At 39.1% G+C, this 9,624-nt stretch overlaps 1 non-coding gene across 1 annotated transcript; it reads left to right on the top strand.

Annotated features, from left to right (window-relative positions):
- Positions 1–3,563: 3,563 nt before the first annotated feature.
- Positions 3,564–3,670, top strand: LOC112798919 (small nucleolar RNA R71). Its single transcript, XR_003200514.1, has one exon. It is a non-coding gene; the product is annotated as a small nucleolar RNA R71 (small nucleolar RNA).
- Positions 3,671–9,624: the final 5,954 nt, after the last annotated feature.

A 9,624-nucleotide genomic window follows, 5' to 3' on the forward strand; every position in this document is an offset into this window, starting at 1 on the left:
CCTTGAGGCATCTCAAGAATTTCTTGATGATGAGTTTCTTCATGCGTCTCTTGAGATCCATGGATTGCTTCTCTTGTTTGCTCCATCCTCTTCTTAGTGATGGGCTTGTCCTCTTCAATGAGGATGTCTCCTTCTATGACAACTCCAGCTGAGTATCATAGATGGCAATGAGATGAGGAAAAGCTAGCCTTGCCAAGGTGGAAGGCTTTCTGGCTACTTTGTAGAGTTCTAGAGAGATGACTTCATGAACTTCTACTTCCTCTCCAATCATGATGCTATGGATCATGATGGCCCAATCCACAGTAACTTTGGATCGGTTGCTAGTGGGGATGATGGAGCATTGGATGAACTCCAACCATCCTCTAGCCACAGGCTTAAGGTCTAGTCTTCTTAATTGAACCGGCTTACCTTTTGAGTCTCTTTTCCATTGAGCTCCTTCCACACATATGTCCATGAGGACTTGGTCTAACCTTTGATCAAAGTTGACCCTTATAGTGTAGGAGCGTGCATCTTCTTGCATCACAGGCAAGTTGAATGCCAACCTTACTTTCTCTGGACTGAAATCTAAGCATTTCCCCCGAACCATTGTAAGATAATTCTTTGGGTTCGGGTTCATACTTTTATCATGGTTCCTAGTGATCCATGCATTAGCATAGAACTCTTGAACGATTAAGATTCTGACTTGTTGAATTGGGTTGGTAAGAACTTCCCAACCTCTTCTTTGGATCTCATGTCGGATCTCCAGATACTCATTTTTCTTGAGCATGAAAGGGACCTCGGGGATCACCTTCTTCTTGGCCACAACTTCATAGAAGTGGTCTTGATGGGCTTTTGAGATGAATCTCTCCATCTCCCATGACTCGGAGGTGGAAGCTTTTGTCTTCCCTTTCCTCTTTCTAGAGGTTTCTCCAGCGTTAGGTGCCATCAATGGTTATGGAAAAACAAAAAAGCTATGCTTTTACCATACCAAACTTAGAATGTTATTCGTCCTCGAGCAAAAGAAGAAAGAATAGATGAAGAAGAAGAAGAAATAGAGGAGAGGGAGAGAGATGTGTATTTGGCCAAGGGAGATAAGAGATGGTAGTGATGTGTGAAAATGAAGAAGGATAGAGGGGTTTATATAGTGGAGGGAGAGGGGTTAGGGTTCGGTCATTTAGGGTGGGTTTGTGTGGGAAAGAAATTTTGAATTGAAGGTAGGTGGGGTTTATGGGGAAGAGTGGATGGATGTGTGTGGTAAAGAGGTGATGGGGAAGAGAGATTGAGGTGATTGGTGAAGGGTGTTTGGGGAAGAGTGTTATTGGATTATGTGAAGAGGAGAGAAGGTGAGTTGAGGTAGGTGGGGATCCTGTGGGGTCCACAGATCCTGAGGTGTCAAGGATAAATCATCCCTGCACCAGTTAGGCATGTAAAACGCCCTCTGCCTACAATCCTAGTGTTTAACGTCAGACTGAAGCTTGTTTCTGGCGTTAAACGCCCAAATGTAGCATGTTTCTGGAGTTTAACGCCAGCCTTATACTTGTTGCTGGCGTTAAATGCCAGCTTTCCTTAAGGTGCAATCCTGGCGTTTAAACGCCAGACTGCTGCTTGTTTCTAGCGTTCAACACCAGATTCATGCTCTGTTCTGGTGTTAAATGCCAGCCAGATGCTCCTTACTGATGTTTAAACGCCAGTAAGCTCTTCCTCCAGGGTGTGCTGTTTCTTCTGCTATTTTTGATTGTTTTTAATTTTAGCAATTATTTTATGACTCCACATGATCATAAACCTAATAAAACATAAAAGAACAATAGAAATATAGATAAATAAAAATTGGATTGCCTTCTAATAAGTGTTTTTTTAATGTCAATAGCTTGACAGTGAGCTCTCATGGAGCTCACAGATCATCAGAGCATTGTTGGGACCTCCCAACACCAAACTTAGAGTTTGAATGTGGGGGTTCAATACCAAACTTAGAGTTTGGTTGTGGCCTCCCAACACCAAACTTAGAGTTTGATTGTGTGGGCTTTGTTTGACTCTGTATTGAGAGAAACTTTTCATGCTTCCTCTCCATGGTTGTAGAGGAAGATCCTTGAGCTTTAAACACAAGGTAGTCCCCATTCAATTGAAGGACTAATTCTCCTTTGTCAATATCAATCACAGCTCCTGTTATGGCTTGGAAGGGTCTTCCAAGAATAATGGATTCATTCTCATCCTTCCCAGTGTCTAAGATTATGAAATCAGCAGGGATGTAAAGGCCTTTAACCTTCACTAACACGTCATCTACCAATCCATAAGCTTGTCTTATTGACTTGTCTGCCATCTCTAATGAGAATGTGGCGGCCTGTACCTCAAAGATTCCCAACTTCTCCATTACAGAGAGTGGCATAAGATTTATACCTGACCCCAGGTCACACAGAGCCTTCTCAAAGGTCATGGTGCCTATGGTACAAGATATTAAGAATTTACTAGGATCTTGTTTCTTTGAGGTAAAGTTTGCTGAACCCATGTATCTAGTTCACTAATGAACAAGGGAGATGCATCTTCCCAAGTCTCATTACCAAACAACTTGGCATTCAGCTTCATGATGGCTCCTAGATATTGAGCAACTTACTCTTCAGTTACATCTTCATCTTCTTCAAAGGAAGAGTAGTTCTCAGAGCTCATGAATGGCAGAAGGAGGTTCAATGGAATCTCTATGGTTTCTATATGATCCTCAAATTCCTTTAGGTCCTCAATAGGAAACTCCTTTCTGTCTGGGGGACGTGTCTCATAAGGTCTTCCTCATTGGGATTCACGTCCTCCCCTTCCTCCTTGGATTCAGCCATATAGACAATATCAATGGCCTTGCACTCTCTTTTTGGATTCTCTTCTGTATTTCTTGGGAGAGTACTAGGAGGAGTTTCAGTGATTTTCTTACTCAGCTGGCCTACTTGTGCCTCCAAATTTCTAATGGAAGACCTTGTTTCACTCATGAAACTTAAAGTGGCCTTAGATAGATCAGAGACTATATTTGCTAAGCTAGAGGGGCTCTTCTCAGAATTCTCTGTCTGTTGCTGAGAAGATAATGGAAAAGGCTTGCTATTGCTAAGCCTGTTTCTTCCACCATTATTAAAGCCTTGTTAAGGCTTTTGTTGATCCTTCCATGAGAAATTTGGATGATTTCTCCATGAGGAATTATAGGTATTTCCATAGGGTTCACCCATGTAATTCACCTCTGCTATTGCAGGGTTCTCAGGATCATAAGCTTCTTCTTCAGAAGATGCCTCTTTAATACTGTTGGATGCATTTTGCAATCCATTCAGACTCTGAGAAATCATGTTGACTTGTTGAGTCAACATTTTGTTCTGAGCCAATATGGCATTTAGAGCATCAATTTCAAGAACTCCCTTCCTTTGAGGCATCCCATTACTCACAGGATTCCTCTCAGAAGTGTACATGAATTGGTTATTTGCAACCATGTCAATGAGTTCTTGAGCTTCTGCAGGCATTTTCTTTAGGTGCATGGATCCACCTGCAGAATGGTCTAGTGACATCTTAAAGAACTCAGATAGACCATAATAGAATATGTCCAAAATGATCCACTCTGAAAGCATGTCAGAAGGACATCTTTTGGTCATCTGCTTGAATCGTTCCCAAGCTTCATAGAGGGATTCACCATCTTTTGTTTGAAGGTCTGAACATCTACTCTAAGCTTGCTCAGCTTTTGAGGAGGAAAGAACTTAGCCAAGAAGGCCGTGACCAATTTATCCCAAGAGTCCAGGCTATCTTTAGGTTGTGAGTCCAACCATGTTCTAGCTCTGTCTCTTACAGCAAAAGGGAAAAGCATGAGCCTGTAGACTTCAGGATCTACTCCATTAGTCTTAACAGTCTTACAGATCTGCAAGAACTCAGTTAAAAACTGATAGGGATCTTCTGATGGAAGTCCATGAAACTTGCAGTTCTGTTGCATTAGAGCAACTAGTTGAGGTTTCAGCTAAAAATTGTTTGCTCCAATGGCAGGGATTGAGATGCTTCTTCCATCAAATTTGGAAGTATGTGTAGTATAGTCACCAAGCATCCTCCTTGCGCCTGCACCATTGTTATTGGGTTCGGCCATGTCTTTTTCTTTTTCGAGATTCTCTTTAAGGTTTTCTCTGGATTGTTGTGCTTTAGCTTCTCTTAGCTTCTTCTTCAGAGTCCTTTCAGGTTCATGATTTATTTCAAATAGAATGTCCTTGTCCTTACTCCTGCTCATATGAAAAAGAAGAGAACAGAAAGGAAGAGGAATCCTCTATGTCACAGTATAGAGATTTCTTTATGTTAGAAGAAGAAGAAAAGAATAGAAGAAAGAGAAGAGGAAAATTCGAACACAGAGGAGAAGGGAGAGTTCAAATTTTTAGATGAAGAGAAGTGTTAGTAATTAAATAAAATAAATAGAAAGATATGAGAGGGAGAGAATTTCGAAAATTATTTTTGAAAAAAGGTTAGTGATTTTCGAAAATTAGAGAAGAAATAAAATTAAAACTAAAATTTGAAACAATTAATTAATTAAAAGAATTTTGAAAAAGAGGGAGGTGATTTTAGAAAATTAGAGAGAGAAAAGTAGTTAGGTGGTTTCTAAAAGATAAGATTAGTAAAACAAAAAGTCATTAGTTAGTTGAAAAAATTTGGAATTCAATTTGAAAGATAAGAAGTTGAAAAAGATTTTGAATTGATTTTGAAAAGATATGACTTGAAAAATATATTTTGAAAAGATATGATTGAAAAAGATATTTTGGAAAAAATTTGATCTTTTTAAAACTAAAATTGATTACTTGACTAACAACAAACTAAAAGATATGACTCAGAATTTAAAGATTGAACCTTTCTTAATAAGAAAGTAACAAACTTCAAATTTTTGAATCAATCACATTAATTGTTAGTAAAGTTTTTGAAATTTTAAAATAAGATGAGAAAAAGATTTTGAAATTCAAATAAGAAAAATTTCGAAAAATAATAAGAAAAATGAAAAAGATTTGATTTTTGAAAGAAATTTTGAAAAGATAGGATTTTAAAATAAAATCCTGACTTGACTAACAAGAAACAACTAATTTTAAAATTTTTTGACTAAGTCAACCCAAAGATTCAAATTTTTGAATAAAATAAGTAAAAAATATTTTTTTGATTTTTTGAATTTTTAATAAGGAGAGAGAAAATCACAAATATGACCCAAAATATGAAAATTTTGGATCAAAACCAATGATGCATGCAAGAACACTATGAATGTGAAGATGAACACCAAGAACACTTTGAAGATCAAGATGAACATCAAGACTTATTTTGAAAAATTTTCAAGAAAAAAACACATGCAAGACACCAAACTTAGAAATTTTTCATGTTTAGACACTATGAATGCAAGAATGCATATGAAAAACAACTAAGACACAAAACAAGAAAATATGAAGATCAAACAAGAGGACTTATCAAGAACAACTTGAAGATCATGAAGAACACATGTATGAATTTTCGAAAAAGATGCCATAAATTTTAAAAACATGCAATTGACACCAAACTTAAACTTGACACTAGACTCAAACAAGAAAGACAAAATATTTTTGATTTTTATGATTTTATTATTTTTTTGGATTTTTTTTATTTTTCAAAAATTATTTTTTTGGAAAAATGAAAACAAAGAAAAATTTTTGTAAATTTTTGAAAACTTTTTGAAAGAAAATTACCTAATCTGAGCAACAAGATGAACCGTCAGTTGTCCAAACTCGAACAATCCCCGACAACGGTGCCAAAAACTTGGTGCGCGTAAATTGTGATCATCAACAATGGCGCCAATAGACTTGGAGCTCTCAAACGTGAATCACACTTTGTCACAACTTCGCATAACTAACCAACAAGTGCACTGGGTCGTCCAAGTAATACCTTACGTGAGTAAGGGTCGATCCCACAGAGATTGTTGGTATTTAGCAAGCTATGGTCATCTTGTAAATCTCAGTTAGGTGGATTCAAATGGTTATAATGGTTTTCGAAAATAATAATAAATAAAGCATAAAATAGATAAAAGAGATACTTATGTAAATCCTTGGTGGAAATTTCAGATGAGTGTCTGGAGATCCTTTGTCCTTTCTAAATCTCTGCTTTACTACTGCCTTCCTCCAATCATTCTTACTCCTTTCTATGGCAAGTTGTATGTAGGGTATCACCGTTATCAATGGCTACTTTCCATCCTCTCAGTGAAAATGGTCCAAATGCTCTGTCACAGCACGGCTACTTATCTATCGGTTCTCGATCAGGTCAGAATAGAATCCATTGATTCTTTTGCGTCTGTCACTACGCCCAACAATCGCGAGTTTGAAGCTCGTCACAGTCATTCAATCCCTGAATTCTACTCGGAATACCACATACAAGGTTTAGACTTTCTGGATTCTCAGGAATGGCCGCCAAAGGGGTCCAGGCTTATACCACGAAGATTTTGATTAAGGAGTTAATGGCCTTGGCATTCTCCTTTTGGATTCTCTTCTGTATTGCTTGGAAGAGTACTAGAAGGGAGTTCAATAATTTTCTGCTCAGCTGTCCCACTTGTGCCTCCAAGTTTCTAATGGAGGACCTTGTTCAGTCATGAAACTTTGAGTGGTTTTGATTAGATCAGAGACCATGATTGCTAAGTCAGAATGGCTCAGCTTAGAATCTCTTTCTGTTGCTGAGAAGATGATGGAAAAGGCTTGCCATTGCTAAACCTGTTCTTCCACCATTATTGTTGTTGAAACCTTGTTGAGGTCTCTGTTGATCCTTCCATGAGAGATTTGGATGATTCCTCCATGAAGGATTATAGGTGTTTCCATAGGATTCTCCCATGTAATTCACCTCTTCTATTGAAGGATTCTCTAGGATCATAAGCTTCTTCTTCAGATGAAGCGTCCTTAGTACTGCCTGGTGCAGCTTGCATTCCAGACAGACTTGAGAAATCATATTGACTTGCTGAGTCAATATTTGTTCTAAGCCAATATGGCACTCAGAGTATCAATCTTAAGAACTCCTTCTTCTGATTTGTCCCATTGTTCATAGGATTCCTTTCAGAAGTGTACATGAATTGGTTATTTGCAACCATTTCAATTAGTTCTTTAGCTCTGCAGGCGTCTTCTTCAGATGAAGAGATCCTCCAGCAGAGCTATCCAAAGACATCTTGGACAGTTCAGACAGACCATCATAGAAGATACCTATGATGCTCCATTCAAAAAGCATGTCAGAAGGGCACTTTCTGATCAATTGTTTGTATCTTTCCCAAGTTTCATAGAGGGATTCACCTTCCTTCTGTCTGAAGGTTTGGACTTCCACTCTAAGCTTACTCAATTTTTGAGGTGGAAAGAACTTTGCCAAGAAGGCATTGACTAGCTTTTTCCAAGAGCTCAGGCTTTCTTTAGGTTGTAAGTCCAACCATATCCTAGCTCTGTCTCTTACAGCAAAGGGAATAGCATAGTCTGTAGACCTCAGGGTCAACCCCATTAGTCTTGACAATGTCACAGATTTGTAAGAACTCAGCTAAAAACTGATGAGGATCTTCCAATGGAAGTCCATGGAACTTGCAATTCTGTTGCATCAGAGAAACTAATTGAAGCTTAAGCTCAAAGTTGTTTGCTCCAATGGTAGGGATAGAGATGCTTCTCCCATAGAAGTCGGGAGTAGGTGCAGTAAAGTCACTGATGAGCGGATAATTTGTATGCTTTTTGGCATTGTTTTTAGTATGTTTTTAGTATGATCTAGTTAGTTTTTAGTATATTTTTATTAGTTTTAGTTAAAATTCACTTTTCTGGACTTTACAATGAGTTTGTGTGTTTTTCTGTGATTTCAGGTACTTTCTGGCTGAAATTGAGGGACCTGAGCAAAAATCTGATTCAGAGACTTAAAAGACTGCAGATGCTGTTGGATTCTGACCTCGCTGCACTCGAGTCGATTTCTGGAGCTACAGAAGCCCATTGGGCGCTCTCAACGGCGTTGGAAATTAGACATCCTGGGCTTTCCAGCAATATATGATAGTCCATACTTTCCCAAGATTGATGGCCCAAACGGCGTTCAAAGTCACCCTCAGAAATCCCAGCGTTAAATGCCGGAACTGGCACCAAAATGGGAGTTAAACGCCCAAACTGGCATAAAAGCTGGCGTTTAACTCCAAGAAGAGTCTCTACACGAAAATGCTTCATTGCTCAGCCCAAGCACACACCAGTGGGCCCGGAAGTGGATTTTTATGTCTTTTACTCATCTCTGTACACCCTAGGCTACTAGTTTTCTATAAGTAGGACATTTACTATTGTATTGAGATATCGGGGGTAGCTATCTTCATTTGTATGCTATCTTAGATCATTGGGAGGCTGGCCTCACGGCCATGCCTAGACCTTGTTCTTATGTATTTTCAACGGTGGAGTTTCTACACACCATAGATTAAGGTGTGGAGCTCTGCTGTACCTCGAGTATTAATGCAATTACTATTGTTCTTCCATTCAATTCCGCTTGTTCTTTATCCAAGATATCACTTGTTCTTCAACTTGATGAATGTGATGATCCGTGACACTCATCATCATTCTCACATATGAACAAGGTGACTGACAACCACTTCTGTTCTACAAGCAACCAAGGCTCTAGTGAATATCTCTTGGATTCTTGATTGCACGATGCATGGTTGATCGCCTGACAACCGAGTGCTCGTCTGACAAACGAGCCAACCATTTCGTGAGATCAGAGTCTTCATGGTATAGGCAAGAACTGATGGCGGCATTCAAGAGAATCCGGAAGGTCTAACCTTGCCTGTGGTATTCTGAGTAGGATTCAATGACTGAATGACTGTGACGTGCTTCAAACTCCTAGGGGCGGGGCGTAGTGACAGACGCAAAGAATCATGGATTCTATTTCGGCCTGACCGAGAACGACAGCTGAATTCCGTATGCTGTGACAGAGCATAGCAATCGCTTTCACTGAGAGGATGGGAGGTACCATTGACAACGGTGAAACCCTACACAAGCTTGCCATGGAAGGGAGTAAGAAGGATGGAGAAACAGTAGGAAAGCAGAGAGACGGAGAAGCATCTCATGCGCTATCTGAAGTCTACCAATGAATTACATAAGTATCTCTATCTTACATTGTGTTATTTCGTTCATACCATTACTTTGAGTTTGCCTGACTAAGATTTACAAGATGACCATAGCTTGCTTCAATACTAACAATCTCCGTGGGATCGACCCTTACTCGCGTAAGGTTTATTACTTGGATGACCCAGTGCACTTGCTGGTTTAGTTGTGCGAAGTTGTGTAATGCCATGGTATTGAACACCAAGTTTTTGGGGGTTCATGACGGGGATTATGAGAGTTGTGAAAAAGTATTGTTCACAATTTCGCGCACCAAGTTTTTGGTGCCTGTTGCCGGGATTGTTCAAGTTTTGAGCAAGCTTTGGTAACATCAGTGCCAAGATCCGGGCAACAACACCAAAGTTTTTGGCGTTATTGCCAGGGATGTTCTAGTTTTGGACAACTGACGGTTCATTCTTGTTGCTTAGATTAGGTATTTATTTTTTCGAAATTCTTGAAGATGAATTCTAGAGTTTCATGATGATTTGTTGAAATCTGGCTGGCTGAGAAGCCATGTCTAATTTCATTGGACCGAGTTTCAACTTATCACCACAAGAGTTTG

Source organism: Arachis hypogaea, chromosome 4 (genome assembly GCF_003086295.3).
Source record: "Arachis hypogaea cultivar Tifrunner chromosome 4, arahy.Tifrunner.gnm2.J5K5, whole genome shotgun sequence".
NCBI classification, from domain to species: Eukaryota; Viridiplantae; Streptophyta; class Magnoliopsida; order Fabales; family Fabaceae; genus Arachis; species Arachis hypogaea.